This window comes from Argopecten irradians, chromosome 5, assembly GCF_041381155.1.
Source record: "Argopecten irradians isolate NY chromosome 5, Ai_NY, whole genome shotgun sequence".
Classification (NCBI taxonomy): Eukaryota; Metazoa; Mollusca; class Bivalvia; order Pectinida; family Pectinidae; genus Argopecten; species Argopecten irradians.
The window spans coordinates 36,903,120-36,915,714 of NC_091138.1; the positions used below are offsets into that span (position 1 = coordinate 36,903,120).

Here is a 12,595-nt window from a genome sequence, read left to right on the forward strand (position 1 = left end):
AGTTATATATTATACCTACCTCCCTGTTATATATCATACCCCCTCCGTCCCTGTTATTTGTTATACCCCCTCCCTGTTATATATTATACATCCTCTCTGTTATATATTATACCCTGTCCCTGTTATATATATTACCTTCCTCTCTCCTTGTTATATGTTATACTTCCCTCCCTGTTATATATTATACATCCTCCCTGTTATATATTATACCCCCTCTCTCCTTCCCTGTTAGATATAATACCTTGCTCCTCCCTGTTATATATTATACCCCCTCCCTTCCTGTTAAATGTTATATCCCCTCCCTGACTGTTATTTATTTTACCTCACTCTCTGTTATATATGTTACCTTCCTCCCTCCCTGTTATATATAATACATTCCTCCCTCCCTGTTATATATTACACCCCCTCCCTTCATGTTATATACTATACCCCCTCCCTGTTATATATAATACATTCCTCCCTCCTGTTATATATTATACCCCCTCCCTCCCTGTTATATATTATACCCCCCTCCCTCCCTGTTATATATTATACCCTGTCCTCCCTCCCAGTTATATATTATACCCTGTCCCTGTTATATATATTACCTTTCTTTCTCCCTGTTATATACTATACCTACCTCCCTGTTATATATTATACCCCCTCCATCCCTGTTATATATATTACCTTCCTCTCTCCCTGTTATATATTATACCTCCCTCCCTGGTATATAATATACCTCCCTCCCTGGTTTATATTACACCCCCTCCCTCCCAGTTATATCTAATACCTTCCTCCCTCCCTGTTATATATTATACCCCTCTCCTCTCTATTATATATTAAACCACCTCCCTGTTATATATTATACCCCTACCTTCCTGTTATTTATTATACCTCCCCCCTTGTTATATATTATACCCCCTCCCTCCCAGTTATATATATCATACCCTGTCCCTGTTATATCTAATAACTTCCTCCCTCCCTGTTACATATCATACCCTTTCCTTCCCTGTTATATATTATATCCTCTCTTTCCCTGTTATATATTAAACCCCCTCCCTCCCTGTTATATCTAATATCTTCCTACCTGTTATATAATATACCCTCTCCCTTCCCTGTTATATATTATACCCCCCTCCCTGTTATATATTATACCCTCTCCCTCCCTGTTATATATTATACCCTCTCCCTCTCTGTTATATATTATACCCTCTCCCTCCCTGTTATATCTAATACTTCCTCCCTGTATATATCATACCTCCCTCCGTTAGATATATACCTCTCCCTACCTCCCTGTTAGATATTATACCCCCTCCCTCCTAGTTATATATTATACACTGTCTCTGTTATATATATTACCTTCCTCTCTCCCTGTTATATATTATACCTACCTCCCTGTTATATATTTTACCCCCTCCGTCCCTGTTTATATATATTACCTTCCTCTCACCCTGTTATATATTATACCTCCCTCTGTATATATAATACCCCTCCCTCCCTGTTATATATTATACCCTCCCTCCCTGGTTTATATTATTCCCCCTCCCTCCCTGTTATATATAATACCTTCCTCCCCCTGTTATATATTATACCTCCCTCCTGTTATATATATATACCCCCTCCCTCCCTTAGTTATATATATACCTCCCTCCCTGTTTATATATATACCTACCTCCCTCCCTGTTTATATTATACCCCTCCCTCCCTGTTATATATTTATACCTCCCTCCTCCTGTTATATATATATACTTCTCCCTCCCTGTTATATATTATACCCCTCCCTCCCTGGTATATAATTATACCTCCCTCCTGTTTATATTATACCCCTCCATCCCTGTTATATATTATACCCCTCCCATCCCTGTTATATATTATACCCTCTCCCTCCCTGTTATATATTATACCCCATCCCTCCCTGTTATATGTTATACCTCCCTCCCTGTTATATATTATACCCCATCCCTCCCTGTATATATATTATACCTCCCTCCCTGTTATATATTATACCTCCCTCCCTGTTATATATTATACCCTCTCCCTCCCTGTTATATATTATACCCCATCCCTCCCTGTTATATTTATACCCCTCCCTCCCTGTTATATATATTATACCCCTCCCTCCCTGTTATATATTATACCTCCCTCCCTGTTATATATTATACCTCCCTCCCTGTTATATATTATAACCTCTCCCTCCCTGTTATATATTATACCCCATCCCTCCCTGTTATATATTATACCTCCCCCTCCCTGTTATATATTATACCTCCCTCCCTGGTATATAATATACCTCCCTCCCTGGTATATAATATACCTCCCTCCCTGTTATATTATACCTCCATCCCTGTTATATATAATACCCCCTCCCTCCCTGTTATATATTATACCTCCCTCCCTGGTATATAATATACCTCCCTCCCTGTTATATATTATACCTCCCTCCCTGGTATATATATATACCTCCCTCCCTGTTATATATATAATATACCTCCCTCCCTGTTTATATAATATACCTCCCTCCCTGGTTTATATTATACCCCTCCATCCCTGTTATATATATTACCTTCCTCCCTCCCTGTTATATATTATACCTCCCTCCTTGGTATATATATATACCCTCCCTCCCTGGTTTATATTATACCCCCTCCCTCCCAGTTATATCTATTACCTTCCTCCCTCCCTGTTATATATTATACCCTCTCCTCCCTGTTATATATTAAACCACCTCCCTGTTATATATTATACCCCTACCCTGTTATTTATTATACCTCCCCCTTGTTATATATTATACCCCCTCCCTCCCTGTTATATATATCATACCCTGTCCCTGTTATATCTAATAACTTCCTCCCTCCCTGTTATATATTATACCCTTTCCTCCCTGTTATATATTATATCCCTCTCTTTCCCTGTTATATATTAAACCCCCTCCCTCCCTGTTACTATCTAATATCTTCCTACCTGTTATATAATATACCCTCTCCCTTCCTGTTATATATTATACCCCCCTCCCTGTTATATATTATACCCTCTCCCTCCCTGTTATATATTATACCCTCTCCCTCTCTGTTATATATTATACCCTCTCCCTCCCTGTTATATCTAATACCTTCCTCCCTGTTATATATCATAACCTCTCCCTTCCTGTTAGATATTATACCCCTCTCCCTCCCTGTTATATATTATACCTACCTCCCTGTTATATATTATACCCCCTCCCTCCTAGTTATATATTATACACTGTCTCTGTTATATATATATTACCTTCCTCTCTCCCTGTTATATATTATACCTACCTCCCTGTTATATATTATACCCCTCCGTCCCTGTTATATATATTACCTTCCTCTCACCTTGTTATATATTATATCTCCCTCCCTGGTTTATATTATTCCCCCTCCCTCCCTGTTATATATAATACCTTCCTCCCTCTCTGTTATATATTATACCTCCCTCCCTGGTATATAATATACCCCTCCTCCCTGGTATAAAATATACCTCCCTCCCTGGTTTATATATTATACCCCCTCCCTCCCTGTTATATATATACCTTCCTCCCTCTTGTATATATATTATACCTCCCTCCCTGGTATATATTATACCCCCTCCCTCCCTGGTATATATATACCTCCCTCTCTGGTTTATATTATACCCCTCCCTCCCTGATATATATTATAACTCCCCCCCTGTTATATATTATATCCTCTCCCTCCCTGTTATATATTATACCCCATCCCTCCCTGTTATATGTTATACCTCCCTCCCTGTTATATATTATACCCCATCCTTCCCTGTAATATATTATACCTCCCTCCCTGTTATATATTATACCTCCTCCCTCCCTGTTTATATATTATACTCTCTCCCTCCCTGTTTATATATTATACCCCATCCCACCATGTTATATGTTATACCTCCCTCCCTGTTATATATTTATACCCCATCCCTCCCTGTTATATGTTATACCTCCCTCCCTGTTATATATTATACCTCTCTCCCTGTTATATATTATAACCTCTCCCTCCCTGTTATATATTATACCCCATCCCTCCCTGTTATATATTAATACCTTCCTCCCTCTCTGTTATATATTATACCATCCCTCCCTGGTATATAATATACCTCCCTCCCTGGTATATAATATACCTCCCTCCCTGGTTTATATTATACCCCCTCCATCCCTGTTATATATAATACCTTCCTCCCTCCCTGTTATATATTATACCTCCCTCCCTGGTATATAATATACCTCCCTCCCTGTTATATGTTATACCTCCCTCCCTGGTTATTATAATTACCTCCCTCCCTGGTATATGTTATACCTCCCTCCCTGGTATATAATATACATCCCTCCCTGGTATATAATATACCTCCCTCCCTGGTATATAATATACCTCCCTCCCTGGTTTATATTATACCCACTCCCTCCCTGGTTTATTATTATACCATACCCTCCCCCTGTTATATATTATATCCTCTCCTCCCATGTTATATATTATACCCCATCCCTCCCTGTTATATGTTATACCTCCCTCCCTGTTATATATTATACCCCATCCTTCCCTGTAATATATTATACCTCCCTCCCTGTTATATATTATACCTCCCTCCCTGTTATATATTATACCCTCTCCCTCCCTGTTATATATTATACCCCATCCCTCCCTGTTATATGTTATACCTCCCTCCCTGTTATACATTATACCTCATCCCTCCCTGTTATATGTTATACCTCCCTCCCTGTTATATAGTATACCCTCTTCCTCTCTGTTATATATTATGCCCCATTCCTGTCATATATTTTACAAATATTTCATGGGTTACTGTGCTCTAGTTCATAATATTTAACCCGAGGTGATGGTAATCAACAAATGTTATATTGCACGAGGCCAAAGGCCTCGTGCAATATAACATTTGTTGATTACCATCACCGAGGGGTAAATATTATGAACTAGAGCACAGTAACCATAGAATATTTGTTTTATTACATAATCACCAGTTTTTCAGTTGAATATTTTTTTTATAAAACGAATACGACAATCACTTAACAAAATCATCAACACCGTACCGTACAGAAAAAACCTTAAAATATCCTATTGAAGATTGACGTATAGCCCACGTAAGTCACGTTGTAACTCCGGTTTGGATGTCTTATTGTCTGTTTTCACATTATTAGACCTGCTTGCAGCCTTTTGATCTAATACATTAATCGTGTTCGTCCTTTACTCAGGACAGTAAATGTCTACATGACGTGCTTGATTCGAGGATCTATAAATCCAGCGCGAAATTGAGCATGAACCTTTGTGACGTCATAATAACGTAAGTCACTGTTACTTTGTTTTCTACAAAACTAAACAACAACAGCGAGGTGTTCTTAAAGCCGTGCAATATAACATCTCGAACCGTGCAATATAACGTTTCCATGGAAGCAAATATAACTTCAATCCGTGCAATATCACAAGGTTTTATTGAACGGTCGGTGTAATAGTTGAAAATATTATATTTCTTCATATATAGATTGGTGTAAACAAATTATGTAATAATATACCTCCCTCACTGTTATATATAATACACCCTCCCTGTTATATCTAATACCTCCCTCCCTGTTATATATTATACCTCCTACTCTGTTATGTATTATACCCCCCCTCCCTGTTATATATTATACCTCCTACTCTGTTATATATCATACCCCTCCCTGTTATATATCATACCCCCCTCCCTGTTATATATTATACCTCCGACTCTGTTATATATTATACCCCCTCCCTCCCTGTTATATATTATATCCCTACCTTCCTGTTATATATTATAACCTCTCCCTCTCTGTTATATATCATAACTCTCCCTACATGAACCTATTTTATTACATAATTTGTTCACACCAATCTATATATGAAGAAATATAATATGTTCAACTATTACACCGACCGTTCAATAAAACCTTGTTACATTGCACGGTTCGAAGTTATATTGCACGCTTCCATGGAAACATTATATTGCACGGTTCGAGATGTTATATTGCACGGCTTTAGGAACACCTCGCTGTTGTTGTCTAGTTTTGTAGAAAACTTCTGAGGAATTGTGAGTAACAGTGTGTTACGTTATTATGACGTCACAAAGGGTCACGCTCAATTTCGCGTTGGATTTTTAGATCTCGAATCAAGCACGTCATGGAGACGTTTACTGTACCGAGTAAAGGACGGACACGATGAATGTATTAGATCAAAAGGCTGCAAGCAGGTCTTATAATGTGAAAACAGACAATAAGACATCCAAACCGGAGTTACAACGTGACGCACGTGGGCTATACGTCAATCTTCAATAGGATATTAAGGTTTTTTCCGTACGGTACGGTGTTGATGATTTTGTTAAGTGATTGCCGTATTCGTTTTATAAAAAATATTCAACTGAAAAACTGGTGATTATGTAATAAAACAAATATTCTATGGTTACTGTGCTCTAGTTCATAATATTTACCCCTCGGTGATGGTAATCAACAAATGTTATATTGCACTCGGCCTTTGGCCTCGTGCAATATAACATTTGTTGATTACCATCACCTCGGGTTAAATATTATGAACTAGAGCACAGTAACCCATGAAATATTTGTATAATATATTATATCCCTTCCTGTTATATATTATCCCTTCCTGTTATATATTATACTTCCCTCCCTCCCTGTTATATATTATACACCCTCCCTTACACCCTGTTACAACCACAAACTTACACCCTGATACAATCCCTTACATCTCGATACAACCCTAGACTTACACCCTATTATACCCAATCTTACACCCTGATAACAATCCTATACAGCCTGAATATATCCTCGAGGCAACCCAAGCCTTTAACACCCTGATACAGCTCCGCCTTAACACCTGATTATACTCAGATACAACCCTAGTCTTGACATATACGAGCCTTAACACCCTACAACCAATACCATGATGTTTGCCATGATACAACCGGAGCCTTACAAACCCTGATACAACCCTCAGTCTTACACACCTGATACAAACCTAATCTAAACTTACCCTAGTACACCCTATACAACCTAAGTCCTTACATCTCGATACAACCCCTTACAAAGATACAACCCTAGTCTTACACCCTGATACAACCCTAGACTTACAACACCTGATAACAACGCCTTACACCCTGATACAACCCTAGTCTTACACCCTGATACAACCACAAACTTACACCCTGATACAATCCTAGTCTTACATCTCGATACAACCCTAGACTTACACCCTGATACAACCCAAGTCTTACACCCTGATATAACTCAAGTCTTACACCCTGATACAACCCGAGCCTTACACCCTGATACAACCCTAGTCTTACACCCTGATACAACCCTAGTCTTACACCCTGATACAACCCTAGACTTACACCCTGATACAACCCTAGTCTTACACCCTGATACAACCCTAGTCTTACACCCTGATACAACCCTAGTCTTACACCCTGATACAACCCTAGTCTTACACCCTGATACAACCCTAGTCTTACACCCTGATACAACCCTAGTCTTACACCCTGATACAACCCTAGTCTTACACCCTGATACAACCCTAGTCTTACACCCTGATACAACCCTAGCCTTACACCCTGATACAACCCTAGTCTTACACCCTGATACAACCCTAGTCTTACACCCTGATACAACCCTAGACTTACACCCTGATACAACCCTAGTCTTACACCCTGATACAACCCTAGTCTTACACCCTGATACAACCCTAGTCTTACACCCTGATACAACCCTAGTCTTACACCCTGATACAACCCGAGCCTTACACCCTGATACAACCCTAGACTTACACCCTGATACAACCCTAGTCTTACACCCTGATACAACCCTAGTCTTACACCCTGATACAACCCTAGTCTTACACCCTGATACAACCCTAGTCTTACACCCTGATACAACCCTAGACTTACACCCTGATACAACCCTAGTCTTACACCCTGATACAACCCTAGTCTTACACCCTGATACAACCCTAGTCTTACACCCTGATACAACCCTAGTCTTACACCCTGATACAACCCTAGTCTTACACCCTGATACAACCCTAGTCTTACACCCTGAATACAACCCTAGTCTTACACCCTGATACAACCCTAGTCTTACACCCTGATACAACCCTAGTCTTACACCCTGATACAACCCTAGACTTACACCCTGATACAACCCTAGTCTTACACCCTGATACAACCCTAGTCTTACACCCTGATACAACCCTAGTCTTACACCCTGATACAACCCTAGTCTTACACCCTGATACAACCCTAGTCTTACACCCTGATACAACCCTAGACTTACACCCTGATACAACCCTAGTCTTACACCCTGATACAACCCTAGTCTTACACCCTGATACAACCCTAGTCTTACACCCTGATACAACCCTAGTCTTACACCCTGATACAACCCTAGTCTTACACCCTGATACAACCCTAGTCTTACACCCCTGATACAACCCTAGTCTTACACCCTGATACAACCCTATCTAACACCTGAACAACCCAAACTTACACCCTGATACAATCCTAGTCTTACATCTCTGATACAACCCTAGTTTTACACCCTGATAAAACCACAAACTTACACCCTGATACAATCCTAGTCTTACATCTCGATACAACCCTAGACTTACACTCTGATACAACCCTAGTCTTACACCCTGATACAACCCTAGACTTACACCCTGATACAACACAAGTCTTACACCCTGATACAACCCTAGTCTTACACCCTGATACAACCTGAGCCTTACACCCTGATACAGCCATAGTTTTACCCCCTGATACAATCCTAGTCTTACATCTCGATACAACCCTAATTTTACACCCTGACACAACCCTGGTCTTACACCCTGATACAACCCTAGTCTAACACCCTGATACAATCCTAGTCTTACACCCTGATACAACCCTAGTCTTATATCCTGATACAACCAGAGCCTTACACCCTGATACAACCCGAGCCTTACACCCTGATATAACCCGAGCCTTACACCCTGAAACAACCCTAGCCTTACACCCTGATACAACCCTAATCTTGCACCCTGATACAACTAGCTTACACCCTGATACAACCCTAGCCTTACACCCTGATACAACCCTAGTCTTACACCCTGATACAACCCTAGTCTTACACCCTGATACAACCCTAGACTTACACCCTGATACAACCCTAGTCTTACACCCTGATACAACCCTAGTCTTACACCCTGATACAACCCTAGTCTTACACCCTGATACAATCCTAGTCTTACACCCTGATACAACCCTAGACTTACACCCTGATACAACCCTAGTCTTACACCCTGATACAACCCTAGTCTTACACCCTGATACAACCCTAGTCTTACACCCTGACACAACCCTGGTCTTACACCCTGATACAATCCTAGTCTTACACCCTGACACAACCCTGGTCTTACACCCTGATACAACCCTAGTCTTACACCCTGACACAACCCTGGTCTTGAAACAATTTGATACATATTTTGGAGCACATTTTCACATGTGATGAGCTCCTGGTATGATCACGAGGAGTGCTGTGCCTTATAGGGGAAATAGAGGCCATTCATTTGAATTTACTTTGACCCTTTGGGGTCAGCAAATCTTTCAAATTGATATTGGTGTTATATAAAATGTCAAAATATTCTAACCAACTGATCAGAAAGGTCCATACTGGAAGGGGAAACAGATTTTATGAAGGTTATTCTACCCATGTTGATTGGAGAGTTGGTCTATATGGAGTAAGTAGAAGCAATTCCTTGAAGTTGCTGCTTGTCATAAAATTCTTTATAGATTTCAATTTGGTCAGTTTATTCCTTTGTATTTTGGTATTAATTGATGTAATTAAAAGTCTGCTCCATAGAACTTTGGAAAAAAAAAGTTACGAAAATTGATTTGTGTTCCACTGTTAGTTACCTGCACCCTACACCCTTATTTTATATCAAAAGTCAAAAAGACAAATTCTGAATCTCTCGTCTCATTAAGGTTATTTTACTACAGTTTCCTGGTCTCTATTACTTGTTTGTATCACACCATTCTCTGACAGTACAGGTGGACAACTATGTGAAAATCAATGTATAATTAACATTACTTGTACTGTACAAATGAGGCTTGGATTGATTTCTCAGACCTTTGGCGGCACCTAAGTCACTCATCTGACATAGCACGTCTTGTTACTTACCCAATAACATATAAATCAATCCCACATCACAATTCACGGAAATTAACTCACTTGTATTAATATCGTCCAATGAAGTCCATCCAATTAAATGACCACAATACAAAAATAAATTAATGACGTCAGTTTTGGAGAGAAATTAATTGCCCATGGTTTCAATCATTCATACTGTTCTATCTTGTTTGGTTTTCATATATCAGGAAATGATGAAATGGTTGAACAAGCTAATCATTTCTTACATTTCCTGTCCTGAACATTAAGGTTTTAGACCCAGTGTTTAAACCAGTGACATTTTGTATGCCACTTCCTTGGTTTACTTGAAAATAACTAAAGTTGATAAAAAGTATGTATGCATCATGATCTTAGGTTTAATGTTGACTCGTAGATTATGTTGCTTATTCATTTCGGCAAAACATCTAAAAGTTGTACATTTCAGTCAAACAAGTCAGCAGGATTTGGTACATATAACAGCCTACAAAAAATCACTTAAGTTTAAATAGGGTCTAAAACCTTAAAATAGGTTTTTTCATCTATCTGAATTTTTCTTAGGGTTTGTTTGTTTGTTTGTTTGTTTTTTACGGCCCATCGACAACTAAGGTCATTTAGGGCCAAACTACAAGTAATGCAGCAGTTTCAAGGACAGAAGACAAGTATGATTGTATCTAAAGATTAGGTTAAAACATAGTCAAGTAAGACCTGAAAAAAACCAGATTGTAAATTTTGGCTAAAACACTTGAGAAAATCATGCACAATATTGTTGTAAGGATAAAATGTTGAATTGATACAATGATAAGATGGGAAAACGTTTATATTTCTTAGAGATATTTAATAAAAAATGTACATTTATCTTAAATTGCTTGTTTCTAGTGTACCCCCACAAGTTTTGTCATACACTGTATTTCTCTATATGATAGAATAAATATTCTGTGTACAATCAGTAATATATGCAGTTTGCTTATGAATTATAAAGAAAAATTAAGACAGCTGCAGCTTTGTAATATTTTAAATGTATGCTAGTTTTGTTCTATTTTATCAAGTATTACTGCAGAACACTGTATTTTATTATTTTGTATTGACTAAAAAAATCTACAGATTTTCCCTATATGGATTAAACATCAGATTTTTCCACTATAGAGAAAATCTAGAAGGGATCATTTCAGAACATACCAAACCTCTAAGTAACAATTAATGTATATATTGGATACAGCATTAAGTTTAAAATGTATTGTGATTCTTTATGTCACCGAACTATCCTGTAAGTAACAATTCGTGTCTATATATAGAACGGTACGGAGGCTGGCAGAGGATTGGTAGAAACAGCTGCATCAGTTCACAGAGGTGTCATTGATTTTCCAAACATGGTTCCGCTTCTCTATTGGTACAATTCCTTCATGGGCCTGCCACACTGTAGTTATCTCTTACCATTAACAGCACCCGGAAAACCAGCATAAAGATTGCATCTTTACACCTAACTACCATTTCTGTTTGGAGATAACAGTTCGGTACCCTGGTCAAATTTATTGAAGATGGCTACTTCAAGTTTGCCTTGTGGCCAACGAATGATGTATAATCCTCTGCTTGTAATTCATAATTAAATAATGACATTTTAAAAAAATGATTTCATAACGATTATATTTACGAATAAAGATATGTTGATTTAGGGGATATGACAAAAAAAATTCTTAAAAAATAAAAAGTTTGAAAAAAAAAAGATCAGAAATAAAAGATAACTTAAAGATTGAATTAGATTTTTAGTAAAGATTTTTGATTTGTGGTGTTTTGGCACTTAGATAAGATATTGTCTAATGTGCTGATGTAGAGTTTTATAGACCCAAAGAGTTGCATCGTTATACAATAGACATGATAAGATGACCCAACAGGAATTTACATACATCGTACAAGTCAGAAATAGGACGATTCAGGAGGGAGATAGTAATTAAAGAAAATATCGGACGTGTTACATAGGAGGCTTCAGTCACATGCAATAATGATGTTTATCAGATAACATGAGCTGTGATAGTTTATAAACCTATTGAAAATACTGCTGGTGTTCTCAGCACAAAAACTTCAGATTACCACTAGTTTAGCAGATTTTTGTACCTTATTTTAAATTTTCATAATTTGCCAACAAACAGAATTTTCGTCAATTGAAAACAAGAATTGATAAATAAAATTTTTTCCCTGTATAGTTATGAAAAATTACAAACTTGACACTTCAATTTACTAACTTTGAAAAAATTGAGATTTTTTTTTATTTTTAAAGTAAAAAAAAAAGTTCTTAAACAATATATTCTGTTTTACCTGTATGTACTGAATCAATGCCAATTATAGGCTGAATAATTACTTTTGATTGTACTCTGACAGCGTTAAGCAACTTGAATGTTCATGTATATCCAC

The 12,595-nt window shown here is 38.0% G+C and overlaps 1 protein-coding gene across 1 annotated transcript in view; it reads left to right on the forward strand.

Annotated features, from left to right (window-relative positions):
• The window catches only part of LOC138324403 (high-affinity choline transporter 1-like), a 37,767-nt gene that overhangs the window by 9,294 nt on the left and 15,878 nt on the right, over positions 1 to 12,595 (forward strand). The window lies entirely within an intron of this gene.